At 51.9% G+C, this 27588-nt stretch overlaps 1 protein-coding gene across 3 annotated transcripts in view; it reads left to right on the forward strand.

The window, feature by feature from the left end:
• The window catches only part of CPLX2 (complexin 2), an 84178-nt gene that overhangs the window by 45971 nt on the left and 10619 nt on the right, over positions 1-27588 (forward strand). Inside the window, exon 1 of one of the 3 annotated variants that reach the window (XM_058723822.1) lies at positions 25009-25111. The exons of 1 other annotated variant lie outside the window; for it this stretch is intronic. The gene's annotated coding sequence lies outside the window, so the exon portion shown is untranslated. Of the gene's footprint in view, positions 1-25008; positions 25112-25540; positions 25788-27588 lie in introns of those variants that run through there. One more of the 3 variants, XM_058723803.1, reaches the window with a different exon arrangement.

Consider the following 27588-nt stretch of genomic DNA (forward strand, 5'->3'; position numbering starts at 1 on the left):
GTGAGAGACACAGGCCCCAGCCCTCTCCACCTCCCTCCAGCTGTGTGACCTTGGACACAGCACTCCCCTCCTCCAAGGCTCAGTTTCCTCATCTGCAAAAGGAAATCAGGGTGGATTTACGGATCTCTGAGGACTCTTCCAGCTCTGAAGAGAAAAAAGAAAATAATTTTTTCGATGCTAGGCATTTATTAAACACCTGCTGTATACCACCACCGTGTTTTACTCTCACAGCAAACCTATGGCTACAGCCCTGGGTGCAGAGGGACAGAGGCCTGTCCTCACGGCTGGTGGGTGGCACAGCTGGGGCTTGCACCAGTCTGCCACTTCTCTCCTCCCCAGCTGCCCGAAGTGTTGTCGCTACCTCAGGCCCCTCTCAATGCCCGCCTTCTCCATCTGAAAAGCTTGCTTCTGCGCTGAATCCCTCCAGGGTCGCTGGGGTGGTTTGCCGCCCACAGCTGGAGGTCCTCAGAGCTCCACCAAGGCAAGCCCCACCCTGCAGCCTCGCTGAGCTCAGGGACCCCAAAGTTGAGGGGTCTCCAGGTGCAGTTAGGCCCCACCTGGATGGCCTTGGGCAAGTCGGTCAACCTCTCTGAGCGTCGTCTTCATCATACATAACACAGGAAGGATACTTCTTATCTTCGGGTGACCCTGACATGACTCACTGACAAGAATACAAGAGGGACACCCTAGACCGGACCCTGAACACATAAACAGAGCGACGTGGGGGCTGCGGAGGGCCTCGGGTGCCAGCAAAGGAGCCAGGCTCATCCCAGGCAACGTGAGGTCACCGCAGGAAGTTTCTGAGCAGGGGAGTGATATGATGTGAGGAGTATTTTAGGAAGATTCTTCTGGCAACGCAGTACAGGTTGGCTAGGAGGAGCTGTGTGGAGGAGTGTGGGCGGCGTTTATGCCTGGAAAACACTTGCAAATGAGGCCCCTCTCCCAGCCCTCCAGCATCTGAGGCGATTTGAGAAGCTGAGCGGTGTGCGTGCGTGCGTGCGTGCGTGTGGAGGTCCCTCTTACCCTCTTACCCTACCCACACTGCACTCACGACCCCAGAGCCATCAGCAGGCTCCAGAGAAACTCAAGCTTCGCTCCTCCTCCGAGCTGTGTCAGCACCTTTGCCATGATAAAGTGCTTTCCTGTGTGTCCCATTTTGTCACGCCCATCTAGCTCAGAGTGGCAGCGAGAACGGGAAGCTGGGATTTGAACCCAGCTGTAGAATGCCAAAATCCAGTGCCCCTCCACTCAGAGTCAGAGGTGCTCTGGGAGGAAACAGGCCATCCCCGGAAAGCTGTCTGAGCCTCAGACGGACACCGCCTGCCCCACCTCAGTCCAGGGCAGGATCGGCAGTGGGGGGGGGGGGGGGGGGAGGCTCAGCCTTGCTCAGCCCCAGCCCTCTCCCCCAGGAGGAGCCTGACTGCAGAACTTCCCAGACACAGACAGGGCCTGTTACTTGGTACCAGTCACAAAGAGTCAACCCCAGCTTCACCAGGCCCCACGAGACAGCAGAGGGAGCTGAAAGCCACAGGCAACCACCACGGAGGAGAGGAGGCCACCGGCCCCACCCGGTCCCTGATCCGTGGTTGCCCTGAAAGGCTCAGGGCGTCTCCCTGTCGGAGAGCTTTCTGGCCCCTGGTACTGGCCATATCGCTCTAGTCCCCACCCGGTGGCTGCCTCGAAGGGCTGATCATCATGCCCCTTCCTGCAACAAATCCTCTTCCATGCTTGCTTCGCGCCAGGCCTTGAACATTCAGATGTGGCCGAGCCTTCAAATAGCCCACAGGCTGGTGGTAGAGGCCAGGAGGGTACAGGGCAGGAAGGGCTGCATGAGATACAGGCAAACACAGACGATGCAAGAGATGGTGCTGGGGGGCGGGGGGGTGAGTTGGGGGGCGGGACTCAGCTTAGCCAGGTGCAGGGGGAGGCAAGGATGAGAACAGTGGGGATCGCTACTGACAGGGCCAACATACCTCTTGGGGTCAGGACATACACCTGGTGCTGAGGTGGGTCTTGCCAGGGATAGAAGAGTTAGCCAGCTGACAAGAGGAGGTGAAGGTGCTCTAGGCGAAGGGAGGGCCAGGTGCACAAGGGCAGAGGCAAGAAAGGACAGGGTATTTCCAGGAGATCGCAGGCGGGTCAGCATGCCTAAGGGAGAGGGTGGGAAAGCAGCTTGGAGGGAGCAGCAGAGATCCTTGTCCACTGCATTGAGGAGGTGGGGTTTGTGAGTGCTTTGTGTGCCCTTGGGTGACCTCGGGCAGGTCACTTAACCTCCTGGTGCCTCAGTTTGCTCATCTGTAAAGTGGGGATGTCATCCACCAATAAGGCTGGGATCTGAACCCCAGCCATCAGCCCGGGCCTGTATTCTAAAGCACTTCCTTGTCTTCCTACTCAGAGAGCAAGTCTCCTGTGCCACCGTGGGTGTTATAGGCAGCAGGACACAGCAGTGAACAGGACAGATGAGGTTTCTCTCCTCCTGCAGATTTTATTCTAATTGGGGAGACAAGCAATATACACATAAACATATTTAAACAAACAAAATAATTTCAGACAGTGGCAAGTGTTATAAAGGCCATTAAACAGAGTAATGAGATAGGAACTGACATCCTCGTTTAAACAGAATTTAGAGAGTAAAGGAGGGACAGTCTCTTTGAGGGGGGACATCCAAGCCCAAAAGTGAATACCAAGGAGTCAGCTAAGTAAGGATGGGGCGGGGTGGGGGGAGACAGTGTTCTAGGTGGAGGCAATAGCAAGTGCAAAGGTCCTGAGGCAGGAATAAGGTTGGCAGCTTGAGGAAGACAGAGTGCCTGTGGCTCAAGTGGAGCAAGGAAGGGGAGAATGGTGGGCAAGGAGGGTAGAGGGAAGAGGGGGCTTAGCTCATGTGGAGGCTTGGAGACCAAGGAAATGACTTTGGACTTCATTCTAAGTGTGGTGGTTTTATTCTAAACTACTAGAGGGTTTTGAACAGAGGTGTGACATGATCTACTTTGCATTTTTTCAGGATTCCTCTGCATGCTGCAGGGAGACTGTGTTGGTGTGTGTTTTAATGCCAACTAGTATTGCTGTGTAGCTAAAATGACATCCACATTTCAACAGTTTGCTTGTTTGCATAGTGCTGACCTGTCTGTTGCCACCAACCACCTCCTGTTGGGTGTTTGTGGCTCAAAATGATGCTTAGTCATCTAACAGGAGTCACCTTTGAATGAGAAGACGATAGGACTTATCGATTCCATAGGAATGCATGATGGTAGGTTTCAAAGCACTGGACCTCAGTCCTTATCTTCCTAGGGCTATTCCCACGAAGACCTAGAATCTTCCTCAGGCCAAAAAACATCTATGCCTCACTTCAAACGCATAACCTCATACATGCAGCCAAACTCCATGCTAGATATCGGAGGTGCAAACACAAGTTAAGACTTGACCTTGAGGGGCTCCCATGCTGACGGGGAGGATAACTCACAAGCAGAGGCTCTGCCCAAGCAAGCACGGGAGTGCCACGCTGGATGGGGACAACGGCCCGGCATGGGGAGCCCCGCATAGAGGCAAGGTGGGCTCCTGGAGGAGAAGTCCTCTGACCTGAGTCCTGACTGGGGTCCAATAGGAGAAGCAGCTTTGGCGCTGCTCTCAGCTGAGTTCCTGCCTTGGTGTTACCACTTCCCAGCTGGGTGGGTCCCAGCAGGTCCCCCAAGCCCTCCCAGACTCCAGCTCCTCCCGGGAGCTCCTCCCCCGGCAGGGCTCCGCCCATCAGAGGACATGACGTGTGTAAAGCATCAAGTACGGTGCTCTGTTCCAAGCAGCCGCTCAGTAAACATTAGTCCCCTCCTGCAATATTAATGGAATTGTCCCTTCGGGGGGGCAGCTGACACGGGACCAAGCATGTTCATCCATTTTAGCTTTGGGTGCTGCCCATTTGCCACGGACTCTGGGGCTCCTTGGGGAACGCTCAGTCCATGCAGGAGGACCACAGCCGCTGCATCAAGCGATGTCAGTGGTTAAGGCACACCATGAAGGAAAGACCCGCACTGATGCTGATTAAAATCACTCAGGTTTGCAAGTGATTTTATTTTTTTTTTAGCAAATTAGAGTGGGTCCAAAGATTTCTGTATAATAATGTCACATTCAGTGACCTAACGTTGGCCAGACTGGGGCCCACGGGGCAAGAGGAAGGCAAGAGGTCTCCCATCCTGCCATCACTTGGGAAGGCTGGAGGAAGGGTTACATTTGGGCTGGGCCTGGAAGGAAGAGCGGCTTGGGATGGAGGGAAAGAGTGAGTCTGGCGGGAGGATGAGTGGGCGGCAGACAGAGGCAGGAAAGCAGCAGCAGGCACAGGGAGTGTCCGGAGGTTCTTTTTGGCTGGAACTTTCTGGATGCGACTGGAATGGGCAGAGCGGCGGTGGCAAAGGTGGGCTCAGCCGTGCCGTAAAGGACCTTGCGTGCCAAGGTCAGGAGTTTAGGCTCCAGCCAACAAGCCGGCATTTCCCGAAGCGCGTTTTTCAGAACACCCCTTCCCTTGATGCTCCCCATTGAAAGCTTCCATGATCAGATAAGCTCTAGAAATGCTACACTCTGTGTCACCTCTCTGAGAATCATCACCCACAAGAGCACATTAAAGGCCCCAAAACCTCCTGAAGGGAAAAATCTGCTTGACTTCATTTAGCCCAGCAGTCCCCACTCACCTGAGCGAGGGCCTCCTATGCACAGAGCCCCCGTTAATACCTGCACAATCCACTTTGGAAAATGTCAGCAGAGAAAGGGGTGAGCTGCTGACTGTTTTGAGCAGGGTCAGAACTGCGTGGTCAGAGCTGGGCTCACAAAGGATCTATGAGTCAGCCCCACGCGAGGCATGTGAATGGAGACGGGACCGCGAGAGCTCGGTGGAGGTGGGGAGACACGACTGGGAGGCTCGGTGGTGCAGGGAGGAGCCGGTAAGGCCCAAGGAACCCACGGGCAGGGGGCCCAGAGACAGGAGATGGCTTGGGGCCAGTCATCTGGACTTGGAGCTGGACATCCACACTGACCAGGGCTTTGAACTTGAGAAGCCAGGGAGGTTGCAGAGCCCCACCTGTGCTAGCCCTGGTGGGTGATGAATGAGTCCGATTCAGGACGTTTTGTATGAAAGGAGCTGCGAGCAGGCGGCTGTGCCGCTCGAGAGCCATGAACCTGTTTTCTTGTCTCCCTGAAGCTGCCCTCAATTTAGGGAGCCTGAAAGAGGTCCTATATCCTATCTTCCTGACTGAGTGCTGAATCAACCCGGGTGGTTTGAGCTGGGGTGCCCCTCGGTGAAACACTCCATCGCCATTCACTCTTTCGGTAAACATGTTTCAGGCCCATGCCGGGCAGGCGCCTGCCTGGCCCTGTGCCAAAAGGTGCTTCCGCCCCCTCTCTGACAAGCAGCCCAAGTTACTGGGCAGGCAAATGAGGGCCACCATGGAGCCTGCACAGAGTCCCAGTGAGGCAGGGACTGACTGTGCCCAGAGGAAGAGACAGGTCTCCTGGTTTGGGAACAATTCTAGGAGGAGGAAGGGCATCCTAGGCAGAGGCCACAGCAGCTCAAAGGTGCAGAGCAGGGCTTGGAGAAGAGAAAATACGTGGCTGGGGTGAGAGCTCATCCCCAGAAGTCACTCTGTGGACTGGGCCTCGGTTTTCCCACCTGTGAAATGGGTATGAGAACGCCCACTGCAAATTCCACAGAGGAAGGGCTGTGGACACTCCCCCTTCCACTTGCCAGACTCTGCCGGGCCCCATGCCAATTCGGAGGACCACAGGGACGGATGAGCCTGGAGACCAAACTGGGCTCCTTCGTGCCACTGACATAGGATATCTATTTTCCGCCCTCTAGTGCTTGGAAGGTGGTTATTGTTGGAATCAAAGCCAGGGCTGTCCTCGGCTCCCAGGGGCCCGGTTCCAGATGTGCACGTCTGGCAGCCGTGCTTTGGTCCTGGCGAGAGTCTGAGGAGCCGTGGGCTGCTCCAGAAGAGGCAGATGTATTTTGACAAGGCTGCCACAGCTTCTGCAGCATCCTGAGTCAAAATAAGCCCTTCTCTTGGGCAGCCCCTGGGACGGGCTATTTCTGCACCACATTCCTTTTTTCCACATGGGGGGCTGAGCGGCAATGATTCCAGCTAAAAACAGAAGCTGCCTCAGCTGGAGCCCACAGCGTTCCCCTCCACGACAGAGACATCCGCTTGCCACCTGTCGTGAACTCCAGAAGTCTTTCTTGTGGACTCAAACTCAGATAATTTCCCCTGAGGGTATAGGCGGTCACACCCAGGCAACACTCCCGATAACCCTCCCTTGCCAGAGGATCACAAATCAGAAAAATAAGTCCTTACGTGTGCGCAAAACGTCACCCATGACAAAGTATTTCCTTGTCCATACAGTGACTTGCTGAGGAGACTGTGACTGTTCCCATTTTGAAGATGAGCAGACTGAGGCTCAGAGAGGTGATCTGACCCTGGAGGGGATGAAAGAGAGAAGATCTGAGCCCAAAGCTGTCACACTCTCTAGGTGAAAAGAAAGAGCCTGCAAGAGAGGATAGGGTATGGAGGCAGACAGCTGTGGCTGTGAACAGAATTTCTAAATTTGAGCAAGTTGGGATCAAAGGGCAGGAAGGCTCGCTGCCCGGGTACCGGGTACCAGACAGCGTGCGGAGTCACTTTGACACATAGTGTCTCATTCTAATCTTCCAAAGAGCCCTGGCAAGAGGAAGTCATTATCCGTGTTTTCTAGACGGGGAGACGGAGCCTCAGAGAGACAAAGGCCTTGCTTCCTTGGCGTCGGTGGAGCTGAGGCCGAGGAGAGCTCAGGCGGGAGGGGAAGTGAGGCCGACCCCAGGGAAAGGTGTGCGTTTTCCAGAGCACGGAAGCCTTGGTACCTCAGCCACTGGCTCCAGGTGGTTTGGCAGGTACCGCTTTCGACAGCAAGTCAAACACGGAAACACGTGGTCCTCTTTTTCGGTTCTTTTACAACAACTTCAGTTGCATCCAGGAGGAAGTCTCGGGCTGGTGCCGGGGGATCCTTAACACCTCTCTGACATCAGCCCCCTCCCTTTCAATGACAAGGGTGCTGGCCTGAGACCCAGGGCAGGTGTCAGGCCCCCAGAGCGGGGAGCTGGACGTCGGCACGGCACGCGTTTCCTTTCCGTTGTGTTTATGCGCCTGGTTACCCTCTGTTATAGTAAGTGACACTGGTTTTCTGGTGTGAAGTAGCCAGCCGAGGTTTCCTTTTTAAGTAAACGCAGTGAAGGGTTTTATTTTTGCAAGCACGTGAAATTAGAGGGCAATGTTAAGTAAATAGCAGAGGTGGTGTGGAGACTGGCAAGGCTGCGGAGGTGTGACTTCGGTGAGCGAGGCACCGGTGCCTTACCTCTGGGCCCCTCGCCAGCCCCCCGCACGACATCACCACAGTCCACTGAGGGGACCCCTGAGAAACCTGGCGCCGGCACCCCTTCCCCCATCTCCTGCCGAACGGGCCGTGCCAGCACAGGTTTGCTGATAAATGTCTACTGCCCCCCGAGACCTGCTCGGGGGAAAAAGGGGAGCGGTCCCTCAAAGGTAAAACCGGGAGTACAGACACTGGCCAAAGGAGGCGAGAGTACAAAGTGAGCAACTGTCTCTCACTGATAACCAGGTTCCAACCCTGAGAAGGCCAGAATGGTAAGGCGGAAGTTCCAGAACCACACAGCCAGAACTCAGATCCAGCTGTCTCGTATGTGCTGAGCGACCCTGAGCAAACGGCTGCCCTGTTCTGCCCCGTCTCCGCCGCAGAATGGGATCCTCAAGGGGCCCTTTCCCAGGGGTTGTTGTGAGGATGACCCAAGTTCAGGCACATGACGGGCCACAGCCGCCTAGGCAGGTAGCCTATGCCACATACACAGTGCCCGTGACTCTTTGCCAGGCGCTGGCTAGGCAATTTCCAGGTGTTAAGTCAAGGCTGGCGTCAGCACTGCAAAGTGGGCTCAGAGAGGTGCCAATGCCTTGCTGTGGGGTGCTAAGGCCAGAGCCTGGCCACACAGCCAGGAGGTGCTGAGGCCAGAGTAGGAGCCCAGACTCCCCAGCCAGGGCCCTTTCTCCAACACCCCTGAACTCTCCCTCAGCCTCGGCTCCCTCGCCCTGAGGGTTCCCCCATCTCCTGGATGCTTATCTGCCCCCCTCTGACCTCTGCAACAAAGACTCTCCCCCTTTCAGCAGGCCACAGCCAGGCCTTCAGCTGCTGAGTCAACCTTTTAGCTCTCCTTCAGCCTTCATGCTATCCTCACTGCCTTCCAGCCCGGCCTGGCAGGCTCCCATTAAAGTCACCGGTAAAAACAAGTTCTCTTTTGATTGCACCAGGCAGACCCTTAACTCAAACGGCAGAAGCAAAAGAGCCACATAACCTCCTGAGCCTCAGTTTGCCCTTAAGTATAATGGGGTCATAACAGTACATTCGCATGCAGTTGAGGTAAGGATTCAATAAGGCAATGCGTGTAAAGCCTCAGGGCTGTGCCTGGCAGATAGTAAGTGCTCCTAATTAGTATTATTCCTTGTATCATTGTTAGTATTATTACTACTCTCAGTGGATGATGGTCGGAGACGCTGCCCCAGTCTTCAAAGAACTCACTGTCTTGCAGGGAGAGCCAGGATAAGGCGCGTCCGGGATCACAGGTACCCTACAATACAGCAGAGCACAAGCGAATTTTGCAGTGTCAGAATGATATAACACTGCAGTCAAACAGGTGTACAATGATCCAGGGCCCCAGTGGGAGTGAAAAACTGCACAATCCATTTGTTCGGCAAACATTTACCAGGTGCCCACCATGGGCCAGGCACTGTGCCAGGCTTCAGTGCTGCAACAATGGGCAAACAGACGTCATCTTTGCCCCTGTGGGACTCCCACCCAGCGGAAGAAATAAACCTGGAACAAATCATTATTGAAGTTCAGTCGAGCTAAGAAGAAAAGTACCTTGGGCCATAGAAATGTCTACCAGGAAACAGAGTTTAGTCTGAAGGTGTAGCCAGAGAAGACTTCCAAGGAAGTAGGGATTAAAGGGGATGAGAGTAGAAGCAGGGAGAGCAGTTGGATGTGACTTGGAGAGGAGACATTTCAAGAGGTATTTGGGGGGCGGGGGGAACCAGCCTTCCTGCCATACAGCAGGGTGATCAAGGTGCAGTCTAGAGTCAAAATGCCTGGGGTCTAATCCCAGCTGTGCCATGTACTGGCTGTGACACCTTAACCAGCAGAAGTCTCTCTGAACCTCAGTTCCCTCATCTGCATAGTGGGCACCATATCAACTACCTCGTTGGATTAAATGTAATAACATACATGGAGTAGTTAGCACGATGCCAGCCAATCCTATTATAGATGCAGGTGATAGAAAAAGCAAGCAAAATGCTTCAAGGGCAAAAAAGGGTTCCATTACTTCATGTAATTAAAAAATTCAATGGCAGATTCTGGATTTCAGGAAGAGCTTGATCCAGGAGTCATACAATATCCTCAGGGCTCAGTCTCTCTCTGTCTATCAGTTCTGTTTCTCTCTGGCTTGGCTTCTCCCTTATGCAGGCTCCTTCCACACTGTGACCTTCCAGCTCTAGGCTCACACTTTCTTGGTTCAGTAACTCGAACAGAAGAAGAATTTTCCTAACATTTCCAGAATAATTTCCATGACTGAGTCTTACTGGACCATCTCAAGTCACATGTCCAAAGCTTAATCCTAGGCCTGGGTTATGCACCAGTCTGTAGAGCTTGAACAAGGAGAATTGGAGGACTCTATCCAAACCACATGGCCAGAGAATAAGGGGAGGGTGAATCTCCATAGGAATATTAAGGAGCTGTACAGAAGAAAGGCTACAGGGCAGACTAAGACAACCTTCGTCCACCATAGCAACTACACAGAGACCACAGGGTGACCACACGGCAGCAGGCAGTGACCCACAGAGAGTGCTCAATAATCACTCAGTGTCTCCTCACCCTCCACTCAGCTGCAGAGTGAGTCCCATCTCCCATTCAGACCTCCTGATCCCAGAAGAACAGTGAGGCGAGGGCCACACAGCCTGGATGCAAATCTTCCATGGCACCTTCTAGCTGTCTGGCCTTGACAAGATTCCTGGCCTCTCTCTGCCTCTTTCCTCCTCTGTGAAATGGGCATAATACTAATTACTCACTTCATAAGGTTGTTGTGCAGCTTTAACAAGGTAGTGCATACAGGGCGGATAGCACAAAGTAGCTCAGCAAAGTTAGCTCCTGCTCTTACCATCATTCCACAGGCTCTGGACGTCAGGGGGTCATGTTGATTCGCCCCTCCCCATTAGTAAAGCCCCTTCCCACTTCTTCCAGAAGATCTACCAAAAGCCAGTGAAAGACCGCATTCGACTTCTCCCTTCCACTAGGTGAAATGAAACGTAAATATGAAACTTGGGTTTGGCAGGAAATCTAAGTGGCTCCTGCAATCTAGGGGAGCCTGCATCCGGCCCTGAGTTGGAGGGAGACCTTAGAAGGCATCAGAGGCCCCTAGACAACCCAGGCCCACATCCTCCCTGTGACGGGCCTCCCCCAGGTTACCGGCTCTGTGCAGGTCTGCTTGGGAAGCCGGCTTCTTCCCATGCCCTTCGTTAACAAGGAGCCCAGCAGTGTCCCCTCTCTGTCACGTGTCTGGTCCTACCGGCATCCGCGTGTGTGGACCCTGACCTCCCTCCAAAACTTCTAGGACGCAGAACTGATTAGGTAAGGAAAAGAGGGAAAGGAGAACGAGAGAAGAGAAGAGAAGAGAAGAGGAACCAGTTTCATTAAGCACGCGAGCGTGTTCCACACTCAGCCGGACACCTGTGTACAAGTCCTCGTCTAATCTCATCACAGACCTTAGCTACGACCCCCCCCGCACTCCCAGTGAGGAAACTGAGGCTCAGAGAGGTGAAGTGACCTACCGAAGGTCACCCACCTAGTGAACGAAGGCGCCTGCCCGCCCAGGCCTGCAGATGCGAGTTGCCGCCACGCTCCGCACTGAGCCAAGCCAGGAATCGCACAGCCCGGCAGCCCGAGTCCAAAGAGAAAGCAGGTTTCCAAGGAGAAGGAGGAGAGGTGTTGGGAACATGCAGTTATTTACAGGGTGCCGTGTGGGCTGTTGCGGGAGGAGGGAGACACGTCCTGAGGTGAGCAGGGAGTGGGAGATGCTGGGTCCTCAGTTTCCTCATCTACAGAACCGAGATGACAACAACAGCCTCCCCGGGAGAGGGAGCCCAAGAAAGGAGAGAGCGCATGCGCAGGGCCCCCCGCAGGGCACCGGGAGCGCTACAGGTTCTCAGTGTGCAAGGGGGTGGATCCCGCAGGTGGATCTGGGCCTGACCCCTGGGACTGTGGCCCGCGGTTTCCCTTGAATTGAGGGCGGAACCTGCTCGGATCCTCAACAGAAGCTCGCAGTTCTCCAGAAATGGCAATTTGTTAAAGAGACTGTCTGGGCAAATGAGGTCGGAGAACTGGGGACTGGAGATGGGGAGAATTCACCCAGAGACTCGCTGTGTGTTGCACCTGCTCCTTAAAACCTCCTGATGGATGGTCCTTATTCCACTTCTATAACATCCGGGCCCCTCCCCCTGGCTGACAAGGACCCGCAGGACCTGGACAGCCCACCTCTCTGACTTCCGGTACTACCACTACCGCTCTGCCCTTCACCTCCCACGCCACCACCACCCCATCCTGGGCTTCACTCTGTCCCAGGAATGGACCAAGTTCTCGCCCAGTTTGGGGGAGTGCCTTTTGGGCCAAACCTTCTGCCCCAGACCTTCACACAGGCCTCTTCCATTCTTTCAGGTCAAGCTCTAATGTCATCTCCAGGAGGCTTTCCCAGGCACCCTACCCCATCTTTCTCTCTCACGTCACCCTGTTTTATTTCTCCAGAGCACTCACCACTCCCTGAATTATCTTTCTATTTATTTGTCAATTGCCTGTCCCCTCCTGCCAGAAACACTGCACAAGGCAGAAACCTCCTCTGTCTTGTTCACTCTGTATTCCGCACCAAGGCATGCCTAGCCCAGAGCAGGTGCTCAGGGAACAGTGTTAAAAGAGTGCATAGATGCTGATCTTTCCAAGGGATGGACGTGATGGTTAATTCTAGCTGCCATTTCCTGCAAGCCTCTGGTGTGCCAGGGCCTGTGCATGCCCTATCTAAGCCCCACAGTGCACCTGCAACATAAGTGGCAATACCCTTTTTTTGCAAGTGAGGAAACTTAGCTCAGAGAGGGAGATTGGCTTGCCCGAAGTCACACAGTGAGGACCCAGCAAAGTCAGGACAGGAACCTAAAGCTCCTTGCATTCTGCTGTGCCCTGGGAGAGGAGCTTCAAAGAGCAGTATGCCATAAGAGGTTTGGGGACTCATTTGGAAGGAACTTACTGGGATCCCAGAGTGTTCCATGCCAAAGACTGGGAGCTGTTGGCCTGTGGTGGAGGCCAGAGCACATCCACACCTGTCATAACCCTCTCCCTGAGCACAAGCGGCTCCGTGCTTCCTAGCCCCTTGCGATCAGCTTGCCCAAGGCACTAGATCTGGCCAATGAATGGTGAACATAAGTGTCAATATCAGTGAGAATCCTGGCAGGAAACACGGAACGTTCCATGTGGACCATTTGAGGAGAGCTTCATTAAGGGGCGGGCAGAACTGGCAGATTTCACAAAGGCTAGCACAGTTCTCCAGGGCCAGCATTAGTGCAGAGCCATTACCACCTCTAAGCCTAAAGGACGAGGAGGGAGTGGTTGCCAAGCCTGCAGAGGGGACATGTGTAGGAAGGACCACTGCCAGGAGCAGTGGCCTTCAGCCAAGGGACACTCTGATCTTGTTGTCCTCCTGCCTCCAAACCCTGCTGGGGCCTCCCATTGATAGAACCCAACCAGAAGCCAGAGGACAAAGGGAACCTGTTGATTGGTCCATATAGACCAGCCTCCTGGGCACAGATATGGTGGGGGGAGCAGAGCCGGAGAAGCAAACAGAAGTTAACCTGTAAGATCATCTCCCAGCCGGGGCTGTGGGGAGCTATGTGACACTCCAACTCTCTCTTCCCACCACAGTGACCCTAGAACCTACATGCTGAGATGGTGGCATCCCAAGATAGCGTAGGACCTCCTCCCTCCTCCAACCACAGGCCAGCAGAGTCTGATGGTAACAGTGAGAAAGAAAACAAAACAAAGCAACAAGCTAAGGAGAGGCTGTTACAAAGAAAAAGGAATCTTTTGGGAAATCTTTAAAAACTGATGACTTAGAATCAGGAAGCCTATCTGGGGCAGTGAGGCTTTGAAATGATGCAGTCCAAAGACACCCAAAAGTCACCTTGAGATGGACTGTAGGGCCAAGAATCAGCGATTTTTCAAGTCCATCAAATGGAAAGCAGGTCAGATAAAGGACCGTTGAGATGCTTGATGATCGCAGCTCTGGGAGAGAGTTCAGAGATGAAAAAAAAGATATCTAGAACATCTGAGAGCCTCAGCCTCAGCTGTGACTGAGGAGGACCTCAGGGCAATTCCTGCTCCCAAATTGTCTTTTGGAAGTAGGGGCGCCAAAGGCACTGCTCTGGCGGGCAAATGTTCCAACTCCAGTTGACAAACAAGATGCAGACAAATTGCCAGGAATGGATGGCACCCGCCCAAGAATGCTGATGCCACTCAAGGGTGAAATTGCAGAGCTGTTGGCAAAAATATGTGCATTTTTGAGGGGATGTGGATATATGAACTGGGATCCGTGGATATGAAATTTGAGCTTTGGCAAAGCTTTGAGTATGGACCCACAGTGTGAGCCCCTTCTCTCTCTCAAATCAACACGACCATGGAATCATGCTATACAGGTGAGGAGGCAGCTTAGAGATCAAGAACTGGGACCAGGATGATGGGTTCCTTCTTGGAACATTGAGACTATTAAACGAAGGGTCCTTCCAGAGTCAGGTCCTGCTTGATTAGAAGTTTTGTGAAGGAAGGGACACACAGCTTCAAAGTTACAGTTTCCAGCAGGTTTCTCCTAGGTGGCAGAGACAGAAACCTCATTCAAAATAACTTAAGGAGAAAGGCAACATTTATTGATCACATAATGGAAAAGTACAGGAGAAGATGCTGCTTAAAGGCACATCAGGAACTGGGCACTCAGACACTGTCATCAGAAATTTGTCTCCTATCCTCCCCTTGGCTCTGCTCTTCTCTGTGTTGGCATCACCCTCTGGCAGGCTCTCCCTGGGTGACGGCAAAACAGCCCAGCTGCTCAGGCCCACATTCTGCCAGCTCTGCAAATCCTATAGAAATAGAAAGCATCTTTCCCATTGGTTCTAGCTAAAATCCCAGAGCTGGCTCTCATTGGCTTAGCTTGTGTCACTTGCCTTCCCTGAGCCAATCACTGTGGCCACAACTAATAATGTTCTAATTGGCTGCTATACGTCTATTGCTCACCCATGGAAGTGGGGCATGGAGTTAACTCCACTCAGACCATAAAGCCTAAGGGTACGGGAGGACAGGGACTCCAAAGAGATACCAAACAAGACAAAAATGTATATCAACACAGCTAATAACACCAAAAAATATCCCAATGACAAAATGCCACAGTGATGAGGCCAAAGCATGGAAGGAAATCATGGGATTAGGTGTGTGAACTAAGAATGAAAAAAAAAAGGGGGGGGGGGTGAGAACAAGTATAAGATTTAAACAAGAATGCCAGAATTATTATTGTGGTCTATACCCCAATAAGGGGACTAAGTCTGGCCCTGAGATGGGGACCCCAAGACTGATGCGGCAGGACAAGCCACTTCAATCTTAAGCAGGTGGGGCAATGTCGTGCACAGATTTTCACCTCTGGAAAGATGTGTTGAGCATTCACAGTGGAGCAGGCCTTGGGTTTGGTGCTGGAGACTCAGGGATGAGCAAGATATGATCCTTGCCCTCAAACAGCTTATGATCGGGGCGCCTGGGTGGCGCAGTCGGTTAAGCGTCCGACTTCAGCCAGGTCACGATCTCACGGTCCATGAGTTCGAGCCCTGCGTCAGGCTCTGGGCTGATGGCTCGGAGCCTGGAGCCTGTTTCCGATTCTGTGTCTCCCTCTCTCTCTGCCCCTCCCCCGTTCATGCTCTGTCTCTCTCTGTCCCAAAAATAAATAAAAAACATTGAAAAAAAAAATTAAAAAAAAAAAAAAAAAAACAGCTTATGATCCTGTGGGAGAAGACATCCAAGGACGTGTAAATTAATAGAGGAATAAATGAACACCGGAGGTGTTGAGTGCTCCGCAGCAAATGAGTGCTCTGTAGGAGAGCAGTCATGGTAAACAGGCTGCAAAGGAGGCGGAAGTCAGATCAAGGGAAGCCCTTGTGGGTCTGGACTTGATGCTGTAGGCAATAGTGAGTCATCGAAAGCTTTTGAGCATGCAAGTGACACAAAACAGGATGAAGTCTCATCATCTTAATGGTGCCAGATAAAGCCCAGAAGAGTCACAGAGCTGATCAAAGGGCTGGCAATAGGCCTATGGAGGAGACAGATGAGTGAGGACTGGAAAGATGAAGGCTAGTGGGAGCCTTGATCAAAGTCAGGGAGAAGAGCGCACGGCTTCCTGATGCTAGACCAAGACAGGGATGGAGCCGCACCATGAAGTCAAAGAGAATGTGGCCTTTGTTCAACTCCCATCAGGAAAGGTGTGTTGTACACATTAAAAAATGTCATTTATATAACTACACCCCAAGAGGGGGTGTAGGCTGAAAATGGGAAATAAATGACTATCAAAGAGGTTCTGGTAGAGTCCTGAGTTACTGGTAGAGTCATAAAGAAAGGCTGAGGGGATGTTCCTTATTCATTCATTAAATGGTCACTTCCTGAGGCCCTGCTTGGAGCCTGGCCCTCCTTTAGGCTCCAAGCCCAGAAACATGAAGCAGGCATCCCCTTGTCTTATTATGTCACAGCCCTACCGCTTTCTGAAATGACCCAGACCCCCTGTGTTTACTCAATCGGCGTCTGCTTCCCCTGCCAGACAAGAGGGAAATTGGTACATTTGTTCACATTTGTTTATCCCCAGCACCTAGAGGAGCCTCTGACATGTAGTAGATGTTCAGTCCATATTTGCTGAATGGATGAATCCCTCATCCTCAATGAGTCTCCATCCTCAAAGAGTTCAAAATCTAGGGAGAAACTCAGACAAGGAATCCAACCTTAAGTGTCAAGTTTAGTTTCATTGGTGCTACAGTGTAAAGGTCCACGTGGGAGCAAAGAGGAAACTTCTGCTTCAGTCCTGTTTCCCAGGAGGGATTTCTTTATGCCTTAGCTGAGCCTTGATGGTCAAAGCAGAGGCTTACCAAGAGAACAGAGCAGACAAGGCCATTCCTCAGGGGGCAAACAGCATGGGCAAAGGCTCAGAAACACCAGGTGATGGCACGTCCAGGGATCAACATAGAAGGTGTCTGGAGACAGAGGTCAGGGTCTGATCACCGAGAGCCTTAAAATCCAATTTAAAGGACTTGAACTCTCTCCTGAAGGCAACGTGAACACATCAAAGGATTTGTGTATCAGTTAAGATCCTTTTGGTTGCACATAAAGAAAAACACAACTCAAAATAGCTTTAACAAGAACAAAAGGGAAGGGTTAGTTATTGGCTCACAAAAATGACAAGACCCAGGAGAGCTGCAGGCACAGCTTGATCCAAGGTGTAAACAATGTCACCAGGCTAAGATTTCCCTGCTCTCCTTTTCTTGACTCTGCTGGCTCTAAGTTGATCCCCATTCTAAGGCTCCGTGTGGTGGTTCCTGAGAACCTCAGTTCACATCACAGTGGAGCTCAGAGGAGAGTCCATTTCCCTTAGCTCAAGCCAAGTCCCAAAATTGAGTCTCTCTAGCCCTGACTGATCTGATTTTGGTCCTGTGCTTATTGCTGAACTGATCTGGGGGACCAGGGGAACCATACGTGCTGATTGGCTCAGCCCAGGTCATGTGATCCACCCACAGGTTCAAATGAAATACACACGTTGGCTCTCCCAAAGCTGATGCCACATAAGGGAGGAGTGGGTGCTAAGTGGCAAAATAAGCTGTGACCACCATGTGTTTTAAGGAGGGGAATGCCACAGTCCGACCCATGTTTTGGAAAGCTATGATTCTCCTACAGTTCTGGAAGCCAATTAGAAAGTCAATCTGAAGGCAGGAGCAGAGGCAGGAGCAATGGTTAGATAGCTGATCTTAAGAGCTAGGCTGCAGCAAACCGAGCAGAAGTGAGCAGAGGGCTACCACAGAAGGAGATTTCTTACATAAATCCTTAGGGCATAATTCAGGGGTCCTGAGCTACAGCCCCCATCACTTTTGATCGCCTTCAGACCTGGAACACTCAGGCTCATTAAGGACCAGCCTATGGCAAGATCCCCATATAGGCGTCCTAGCAGGGTCATCCAAACTCTGGGACCAGTTGCCCCAAAACTGCAGGCCCAGGCTCAGCTTCCAGAAACCCATTTAATCTCCCTTCGGAAATATGGCCAGCTGCAGAGCTACACTAAGCTCAAATGCTGATGCCACTACTTCTTGGCTGTGTCACCCTGAACACGGTGCTTAACCTCTCTGAGTCTGAATATCCCTATATGAATATGAAGTAGAGGTAATGACATTTAAGGTAATGGAGGCATGGTGCGGAGATCAAATCAAATAAAGACTGTGAATCACCTCCTACAGCGAGAGGCTCAGTGAATGAAAACTTCTTCCTCTTCAGCCCTTCTTTTCCCCCAGCTTCATCTTCCCAAGACTTCCCCAACATCTTGTTTGCCAAATAAAAGGTGGTTTGGTTTTATTTTGTTTTCCTGCCAGAAAAAAACAACTGGAGGTTGAGTGGCACAGAGCAGCCATTTTTAGATTTGTGGGTGGAAAATTCCTCCCGTTCTTGGGCCTGAAGTCCAAGCCCCCTCTGGGCTTCCTTCAAGCGGTTCCCGTTTGGGAACACAATATCCCAATCCCTTGTGTGCCACAGAGGAAGGGCGGAAGCCCAAAGAAGGGGCGAACAGGTAGAAGAAATATCTCTCCTATTTTCCTCTAAACTTCCAATTCTTTTCGTTCTCATTGCAACTTAAACAAACTCAAGGAAATCATGAGGCAGAGTTTTCTGACCAAGATCACTAAAAGGTTTTGTCTAATGGTCGCATTGCCCAAAACTCCAGAGGAAATGCCTACCTTACTCAGGTGTTGGAGGGAAAGAGAATGAATGTTTGCTGAGACTACTGTGCTGCTGTTTCCTAAACAGTGCCTTTATCTAAGCCTCACGATCGCCCTGGGAGGTCGGGATCATCCCCCCACTTCACTGAGGAGGAAACTGAGTCTGAGAGAAAAGTCACACTGTCTGGTTTCGAGGGTGGTGCTGGGAGCAGAAAGCTGCTGAGCTTGAACCCACGTCCCTATGCGGCCAGAGCCCAAGATGACTTGGCCGCCCCGGAGACAGCCACCCTGTCCTTTCCCCACTTCGGGCTTCCAGTCCCATCTGGCTTGCAAGCTGTGTGTATTTCATTCTGCTCCCCAGAGCTGCCTCTTCACTAGGACAGCCCTTAGCATGTTGTATTATCATCAACTGTTTGCGGCCATCTCTCCCCCGCTTGCTTCTGAGTGCTTCGCATCGGAGGCTCCAATCTGAAGGGATCTTGAGCGCGTGAATTTGTCTATGTGCTATCCCTCTGTGGAATATTTGCACCTCTCGTTGTGGACTAAAGAGGGGAAAGAGAAACTCTGAAACCTCCTATACATCTTTGTCTGTCTAGGAGAGTGCCTGGCATGTTTTGATGAATGAATGAGTGAAAAAAATAGCTGCTACGTAGGGTTGTGCAGCTGGAAGTGCTGACATCTGTAACATCCCTAAAACAATGCTTGGCACGCTGGACATGTTTTAAGAAGCGTGGAGCTGTGTACTGAGTTGTAACTCAGAAGGAGTACTTACCCAGGAGTTAGGAATTTCATTAACCAGCTGTGTGGCATTAAAAAAGCCCCTTCCCTTTTCTGGGCCTCTGTTTCCCCACTTGTAAATTGAGAACACTGGGTTAAATGACCAGAAAGTTACCCTTTCGTTGCTGATTTTTCATGTATGTTTCAACCCCTTCCCTTCACTCCACTCCCCTCCAAACACACACACACACACACACACACACACACACACACACACACGCCCATCAATCTCCAAAATAGCATTCGGCTATCCCTCGGTGCTCTTTCTCTTTCATTTCCTTGACCAGAAGCTCCATGAGCTTAGTAACCTCTGTTGTCCATGTTCCTCAAATATGAAACAGCAATAATGTCCCCTCAGATTCATTTTATCAAAGAGCAAGATCTATTTTGTGGGCCAGGGTGTGCTGGTCCTAAATGAAAAGCAGAAGTCATTTCCAACTCACTTGCTCCATAAATGCAGGGGTTCTGCCAGCTGCCTTTGCACCAAGATGGAAAGAACATTTATCTTCACAAATGTAGGCGACACCGTGGAGGCAGCCCTGCAAGGGACAGGGGAAAAAGCCTTCCATTCCAAAAGGAGCGATGAGGCTGAAAAAGAAAATTTCCTCCTAGAACAGGAACAAAATCTCACTCCAGGGTCACTTCAAACTCTATAATTCTAGGCGTTAAGATTCATGGAATTTAAGATCCTAAAGTTGTGAGTGAATGTGTGTAATTAGTTGAATCTAAGCTTCTGTGAATCCTAAAATATTCTATGATTTCATGATTCAGTATTTTTTTTTCTATAAGACTACGGCCCAGAATCATATGATTCTCAGATTCTAGTGGCCCAAGGCAAGGGTTTTCCAACTAGTGGGTATATCAAAACCACCTGGGGGGCTTGATACTGTTGCAAACTCCTGGGATCCCATCTCAGAGATTTTGGTTCAGTCCACACGGGAAGATGCCCAAAAGTCTGCCATTTTTTTAGCAAGCCCTCCACCCCAGTGGCTCTGAGCAAGAGTGGGCCATACAGTGTTTAGAGAGCCTATCATTCTAGATTCTGTGATTCTAAACGTTATCCTAAAAAGGCCTTTGGCTTATGATTCTAGTGTTCTGGTGCTCTGTTATTCTGTTTCCATGTGCCTAAGGAGAGGATTCTAAGGTGTAAAAAACTGTCTTTCTGAGCAGGGCTTCATATGGGGGGAGGGGGAAAGGGACCAAGTGTCATAAGGATGGAGGGACATTCTGGAAGGGGAACCTCCTGAGGACACAGAACAAATTTTGATGCTTCACCTATTATGACTGAGCAAGTCTAGCACTAAGACTCAAATGAGGAGTCTTGGTGGGATGCATTGTCTGGCTCTGGGGTGATACGAGCATCTAGGGTCAACGGGAAGAATTTCTGATGGAAAGATTGGTCCAACCACATCCTCGAGAGTTGGAAGGGCTCAGATTGGATGAGGGGAGGCAGAAGTCCCAGTAGAGAGCTGGAAAAAGAACCAGGCAAGGGAGGAAGGATTTACCACCACAATATCCTCCCTGTGCCGGATGGTGGGGGAACCGCAGACTGGTGTGGCAGACATGAAAATGTAAGGTTTCAGGAAAGCTCAAGATGGGAGCGAGCTAACTGTGTGGGGATATCCCAGGGTACAATGCGTGGGCTGAAAAAGGACTGCTTTGACATGCTAATGAGTGCCTGGATCTGGGTGGGGATGGGATGAAGGGTGGCAGAGGACCTCCAAAGAGCTGGTAGGAGGACGCTGGGCTGGGGAGGAGCTCTGACTTGGGGGCAGGGCTCTGGGATAGAGAGGGGCTCCTCAGGGATCCCCACACACACACTATGTGCAACACCAATGAGTCATGGTTCAGATGGGGAGCCTGGAACCCTCTTTCTGAGAAACAAAAGTGGATAATGGAGAATCCAAAGGTTTATGCAGCTTCCTGCGTGGGGCAAGAGCTAGCAGGTTGGGCTACCAAGGGTCTCTCCAGTGGGGGAAAATGGAAAAGGAGGGATCAGTCATATTCAGTGACGCATTTCGCCTGTATGCCTGCGCAGTGGGGATAACACACTCCTGGCTGCACACACACACCCGTTCGGCCCCAACAACGACAGTGACACATGTGCCAGTCCATTGTGACACACTTAAATTTACACTCTTCCCACCAATGATGGCGCCATTTCACGTTGACGGTAACATCCTGTCACCTGTATCATCTCTCATTGACAGTGACACCTAGACATACGTCATTACACAGAAATGGTGGCATGTCCCTAGAGCCTTCGCATCTGGCACAGTCTATGTGAATAGTGCCTTCTGTGGTTGTACACTGCACAACCTGCACAGCTATATATGGTAACGATGTCTTACACCTAAACCTTCACACAATGCCATTACATATCCCGCTGTAACAACAACCCTCTTGGCTTTATACCCGATGATACAGTCACACCAGAGACACTCCACATCAGGAAGGATACACCACCACACGCTGTGGATCACATGGCGACAGACCTACATCTGGCCTCCTAGCACCTATGTCCCTCCACATGGATGCTGTCCACTGCCACCTACACGGTCCCACACTGGTGGGCACACGCACTTATGCACCATTGCACAACAACGGGTTTGCCTTCACGTTGCCACTCCATGTTGAAAGAGACAGACTGGGCCCCTGGCCTTACATCCTGACCGTGGCACCCTCGCCATTATCAGTGACAAGATGGGAGGCACTCGTCAGATGAGCAAGTTGGCCTAGAGCCCTTCCCCTGTGCGCCACCCCCACAGTTCTGTTTCTGCCTCTGGCACACAGCCACCCCCTCAAACCAAGACCAATTCTGCCCCTCCAGGCTCAAGCTAGAATGGCAGGTTGTGGAGTCAACATCTCCAGCACTCAGAAGCCTCCCTACACCCACCAGCTCAACTCCCAGCTGAGGTCAGCCCAGCCAGCAATCTCTTCCTCACATCCCACACTGCATCCAGAGTGCCCTCTGGGCTGAGACAACTGCAGGGAAGAAATGGGCTGACCTTTGGACAAACGCCGTTCTCACTGATCACTGCATTTATGGTCTGTAACAGTTGTCATTCTTCACACACTGTTCCTCGATCCTCACACAAAGTACTGACATTAGCTCTCTTGATTAGCTTCCTAGTGAACAGTCAAGGCACGTACACGTAATTTTAAAAATCTGTTCGAATCTGGCCCCCTGCCCCAGACCACAGGGCTCACAAATAGAAGTGGAGATCCAGCACAAGCCAGGGTGAGACACCTTGCAGAGCCACATCCATATTTTACCAGGTGACTCTTAGAAGCTGTCTACAGAGCAGGCTCCACAAGACCCTGAGGCTGGCTGGGGGAGGGGGACTCACAGCGGGCTGGATTAGAGATGCAGGAGATGAAGAAAATGCAGACAACCCACATGACACGAAGACCCTAATCTGGGTGTGAATTCAAGGCAGTTTTTTGTGTTTTTATTTTTTTTAAGTGAGAAACTGGAGAACAGGGAGGACGATAAATGTCAATGTGAAAAACATCTGAAGAGCAAAAGTTACATTTCCATAGGCTGTGGGATGTGTCAGAAGAGAAGCAGCGGGGGGTGGGGGGGGGTGGGGGGGTGGGGGGAGGGGTTAAAGGACCCCAGAGCTGAGCATCAGGCAGGCCTGGGCTAGAATCCTGGCTATGCCAAAGACTCACTGCATCTCCCAGGAGATCGACTTCCTCATCTTGGAAACAGAGGTTTGTGTGAACTAAAGGAGAGAATGTAATTTATGCAAAGCACCAAACTAAGTGCCTGAGATATAATGGGGGCCTGATGGTTGCTATGACTAGTAGTATTATAATCATTAGAAAATGGTTATAATATTTAATGACTTTTCTACATTGACAGTAGAGTATTTAGGAACTATGTCTAGGCTGGCAAGAGTGAACAGGGAGCAAGTATTCAGCTGTCCGCCATCTTTCTTCAACACAAAGTATCAGTAGCTAAAGTGCCCTGATTTGCCCCTAATCATTCAACAGGATGAAGCCAACAAGGCTTGACTGAGCTGTCCTTTTATTCACCAGTAAGATTTTCTGCAGCTGACATGATTCATGTCAACTCATACAGTATTTTATAGATTCACAGAAGCTTGGGTTCAAAGGGGGCTTTAGCTGTCACCTGCCACCCAACTGTCATTTTCCAGGGAATGGAGAACTCACTACCTAACATGAGGCAGTCCACGCTATGGCTAGACAGCTCCAACTGACAGAAGATTTTTCCTCTTAGAGCTACTGTCTGCCTCCCTTTACCTTTCCCCCATTGCCCTAATTCTGTCTTCAGGGCTGATGAAAACAATAGTACTCCATTTTGCTTGCAGTGGTCATTCATTCAACCACAAGCATTTCCCTAGCACCTACTTTGCCAGGCACCATGCTAAGTGTCAGAGTTATAAACTGAGCAAGACTTGGCCCGTCAGCATTCTCTCCTCCAGATGAAACACCCTCAAATCCTTCAAATTTCACCCATGTGACATGATTTCCAGACACCTGCCACCAAACTACCCTTTTTTTCCCTAAACATATGCAAGCTTATTGAATCCATTTTTTAAAAAATATTTTTAATGTTTATTTTTGAGAAAGAGACAGAGACAGAGTGTAGTGGGGGAGGGGCAGAGAGAGAGGGGGAGACACAGAATCTGAAGCATGCTCCAGGCTATGAGCTGTCAGCACAGAGCCCAACATGGGGCTTGAACCCACGAACGGTGATATCATGACCTGAGCCAAAGTTGGACCGACTGAGCCACCCAGGCACCCCTAAACTATCTTAAAGTATGGTGTCCAGAACTGAGCTCAGTATTTTTCTGAGGGCTAAGTTGGATGTTTAGCCCAGCTTGGTTGATGTCTCTATTTTTTTAATGTTTTATTTATTTGAGAGAGAGAAAGAGAGAGAGAGTGGGAGAGGGATGGGAGAGAGGATCCAAAACGGGCTCTGTGCTGACAGCAGAGAGTCCGATGCAGGGCTCAAACTCACGAACTGTGAGATCATGACCTGAGCCGAATGAAGTAGGAGGCTTAACTGACTGAGCCACCAGGGCATCCTGGTTGATGTCCATGTTAAAGACAATGCCCATTGTGGAAAAACCCCAGCTGTAAGTAGAGTGCTGCCAGCCAGGTCCCATTCACCGAGCTTCTGCTCTGGAAGAACAGGAAGAAAGGAGGGAGAAGGAGAGAGAGGAGGAGGACTGTGAGTCTTAAAATGGCATAATATCAGATCTCCCTGCCCAGAACTCCCCTCAGGCATTAGTGGCAAGTCTAAGTCACTCTAATCAAACAGCCTCCCCACTGCCCACCCCCCATTAGTGTCTGCCTCAGGAAAAGGAAGAAAATTAAAAATGAGCATGCTGATGGCCCAACACAGTGTTAAACAGAACTCAGCCATAAATGAAGGGCTTTCCCTATACCAAGCCCCATAGCCTATAAGGGGAGAATAGAGATGAGCTTCAGAAGATGACTCTCCAGGTAAGGGTGGTTCCGCCAATGGCCTCTGACCTGTGGAAGTCCCTCACTTTGAGGACTCTGCTGTGAACTTGTGTAAAGTAATAGTCCCCTCCTTTTGGAACAAAAATCACACAAATCACACCTCCTTCCTCTCCCAATCCTGTCCCTCTGCAGCTCTTGCTGCTTCCTCCTTGGAAGGAAGCCATCCCCTTACAGAAGCAGAAGTCATCTACACTCTGACATAACCCTGATTGATGCACAAACTCCTGCAAATCTTTCAAAGGCCTGATACAAGGCCCCTCCTCCCCTAAGTCATTTTCTTACAGATCGGTCTGGATTAAAGGAAGCATTTTAGAGCCAAAAGATGGCAGGCAGAATGGAAAGATTCATTAGGAGAGAGTAATAAAATGAGAAATGAGTGTAAGTGGGAGAGGAAAGTCTTGAGGGATATGGACAGATGTCGCCCTACCTCTTGGAGGTCCCTTTTCCTCCCTGGGTCTACAAGAGAAAGAAATAGGCTTCTAGAATAAAGTTTGCGACAGATTCCTTATTCTGCACAGGATACCAGATCTACAAGGGATTGGGAATCAGCGAATTTTGCAGCAATCTTCTCCCTCTGGGTCCACAGGAAGGACTCCTTAGCCCCTATTGGAGCCTTACCACATGATCCATCAATGTTTCTTGAGTACTCCTGTGGCAGGACATGATGCTGAGGGGCCGTAAAGATGGTCTGATGGTGGCCCTGTCCTATAGGAGCTCACAGGCAAGAGGTAAGCAAAATAGAGCAACAATTGCCTCTGAAACAGCCATGTGTCTAGGGATGGCAGAAACCCTGAGAAGAGTGGGACCAATTCTTCCTGGAGGAATCAGGAGGACTTTCCCAAGCAGGTGATCTTTGAGTTTTGCTTTAAAGAACCCATCCCCTGACCCATCACTGTGCCCTCAGTGCATTGAAGCAACAAGCTTGTGGTCCTAAGAGCTTTGGCCAGGACAAGTGGCTGCAGGGGGGGATTGGCGGGGGTGTCTTCCGGGGGCGGGGATGGAGGGGACAGCGAAAGGTGGAGGAGGAAGGAGAGTAGAGAGAGAAAAGAGGGGAGAAGGAGGAAGAATGGGAAAGGGAGAGGAAGGGGGAGGAGGAAGAGAGGAGAGGGGGAGGAGAGAGGGGGGAGAGAGAGAGGAGAGAGTGGAGAGGAGAGAGAGAGAGAGAGAGAGAGAGAGAGGTTTGAATTTCCCATCTGGAAGGGGAGCGGTAGCACGTCAGGGCCTGGCTGAGGGGCGTGATTGGAGGGCGCCTCAGGCAGCCGCCCGCGGCAGCGGCAGCCGCGGCCCCAGCTCGCCTGGTGGAGTTGCACGAGGCGGCGGCGGGAGCTGGAATAGCAGAAGGAACCGCCTCGCTGAGTACACCCGGAGCCCTGCAGTGGCTCAGACGGTTTCGTGGACCGCCAGGTCGGTGCTGACCACGGGCCGGGAGGGCGGAGCCGGGCTGTGGGCAACAGGGTCCCGGCTCTCGCCGTGAGGCTGCAGGGCAGCCTGGGAAGCTGGGGAGTACGGCTTTCGAGGGGACAGCTCCCCAAGACTGGCCAGGCGCCGGAAAGGGAGGCTGAGCGGCAGCAGCTGGGACCCTCCTGGGCGCGCTCGCCGTGGTGCTGAAAGGACAGCTCCCCGCGAGGGTGGAGCGAGCAAGCGGAGGGAAGAGAGTTAAACCGGGGCAAACTGGGAAGGAGGAGTGGGCCCCGAGTCGGAGACCTCCGGGCAGAAGCCCAAAACAGCCCTGCTCCCGGAGAGCCAGGACCGCCCCGAGGGCGGCGGGAGACTCAAGTCTGAACCTAGAGAACAACTTCGAGCTCGCGGGGGTGGGGATTGGGGGGGGGGGGGGGAGTCGATCTAAGCTACTTCAGGTTGTGGTTCACCCGGAACCCTCCAGAGCCCTCTTCGCCCCGGAGGAGGGAGCCGCCCCCGAAGGGGTTCAGGCTCCTGGAGTGAGTCAGAGGGCGCCAGGAGGGGGGCGGAGAGGCCTAAGGTGGAGGGGAGGAAAGCTTAAAACGTCAACTGAAGGTGAGGGGCCAAAGGGACTATTTGTCCTCAGAGGAGGAAGAGCCAAGGTTTGGCCAGAGCACGTTCTCTGCCTGGGGTAATTAGTTACCGTCCCTTCTAAGGCCTTCGCAGGCCCCACTCTGCCCCCTCCCCCATCAAAGTTTGATACCTGGCTGGGTCTTGGGGTTGAAGCTTTGTGTGTTGGGGGAGGGGCGCTCTCAGCGGCCAACCGAGAGCTCCAGGGCAGAGCTGCTGGCTCGTCTCCGCAGGGGAGCGGGAGAGGGACGCCTAGATTCCTGTCCTCTTCTGCCGAGGGAACGCTAAGTCCCTGCCACTTCCGCTTTTCTGAGGGAGCCGATTCCCTATCCCCTCCCATCCTCCACTGCCCCTTCCCCTCCCCCAGTGCTTCTCTTTTCCAGGGGCGTATGGAGGGGGGGGAGTGGAGGGGGAGGTAAGGGGCATCCTCTGTCTCTGCCATCGCCATTAGCGTAGGGTCCCCTGCGAAAAGCAAATGAGTGTTGGATTGAGTTGCGGTGAATATAGGCTGGACTTGAGCCATAAGAACAGAAAAACAGCCACAAGGACAAACACTGCAGGTGCCCGAATCTGCATGTCAGATGGCGGGGCCCAGTCCCGAAAACCGGTTGGGGCTCAGACGGCCAAGCCTGAGGAGGTGCCTCCGCTGCCTTCGGGTTGGGACAGGCTGGAGAAAGTCGAGGAGGGAAAGCTGAAGATGTGTCCTAGGTCCTGGGCGCGCTAAAGGCACGGAAACGTGCTGCGGCGGCAGCCCTCCCTCTCCCCCTTTTTGTCTCCCCTCCCCCAGCCCAGCATCACCACCACCCCCACCCCACAACCACCACCACCACTACCACCACCCTTCCCGCGCGGGGATAGACCAAGGTTTCCCGCAGAACCGCTGAGGAGCGCCTCCTGGCGGTCTGGCCAAAATCCTCAACTGCATGCAACCTGCCCGACCTTAGCACTCCTACAGGCATATGGCAAAATATCTACACACACGCCTGCACACACGCTCACGCAGGCTCACACGATGCCTAAGTTCAGAGTTAGACATGCAGGATCATACTCTGAACGCGTAGACTCTCACATACTCGCTGACACACAACATTAAATTCAACCTAGCAAATACGTCATGAGGCTCTACCATGAACCAGGAGATATTGTGGACTCTGGAATAAGGGAAATGAACAAGATA

The sequence above is a fragment of the Neofelis nebulosa genome, chromosome 1 (assembly GCF_028018385.1).
Source record: "Neofelis nebulosa isolate mNeoNeb1 chromosome 1, mNeoNeb1.pri, whole genome shotgun sequence".
Lineage (NCBI taxonomy): Eukaryota > Metazoa > Chordata > Mammalia > Carnivora > Felidae > Neofelis > Neofelis nebulosa.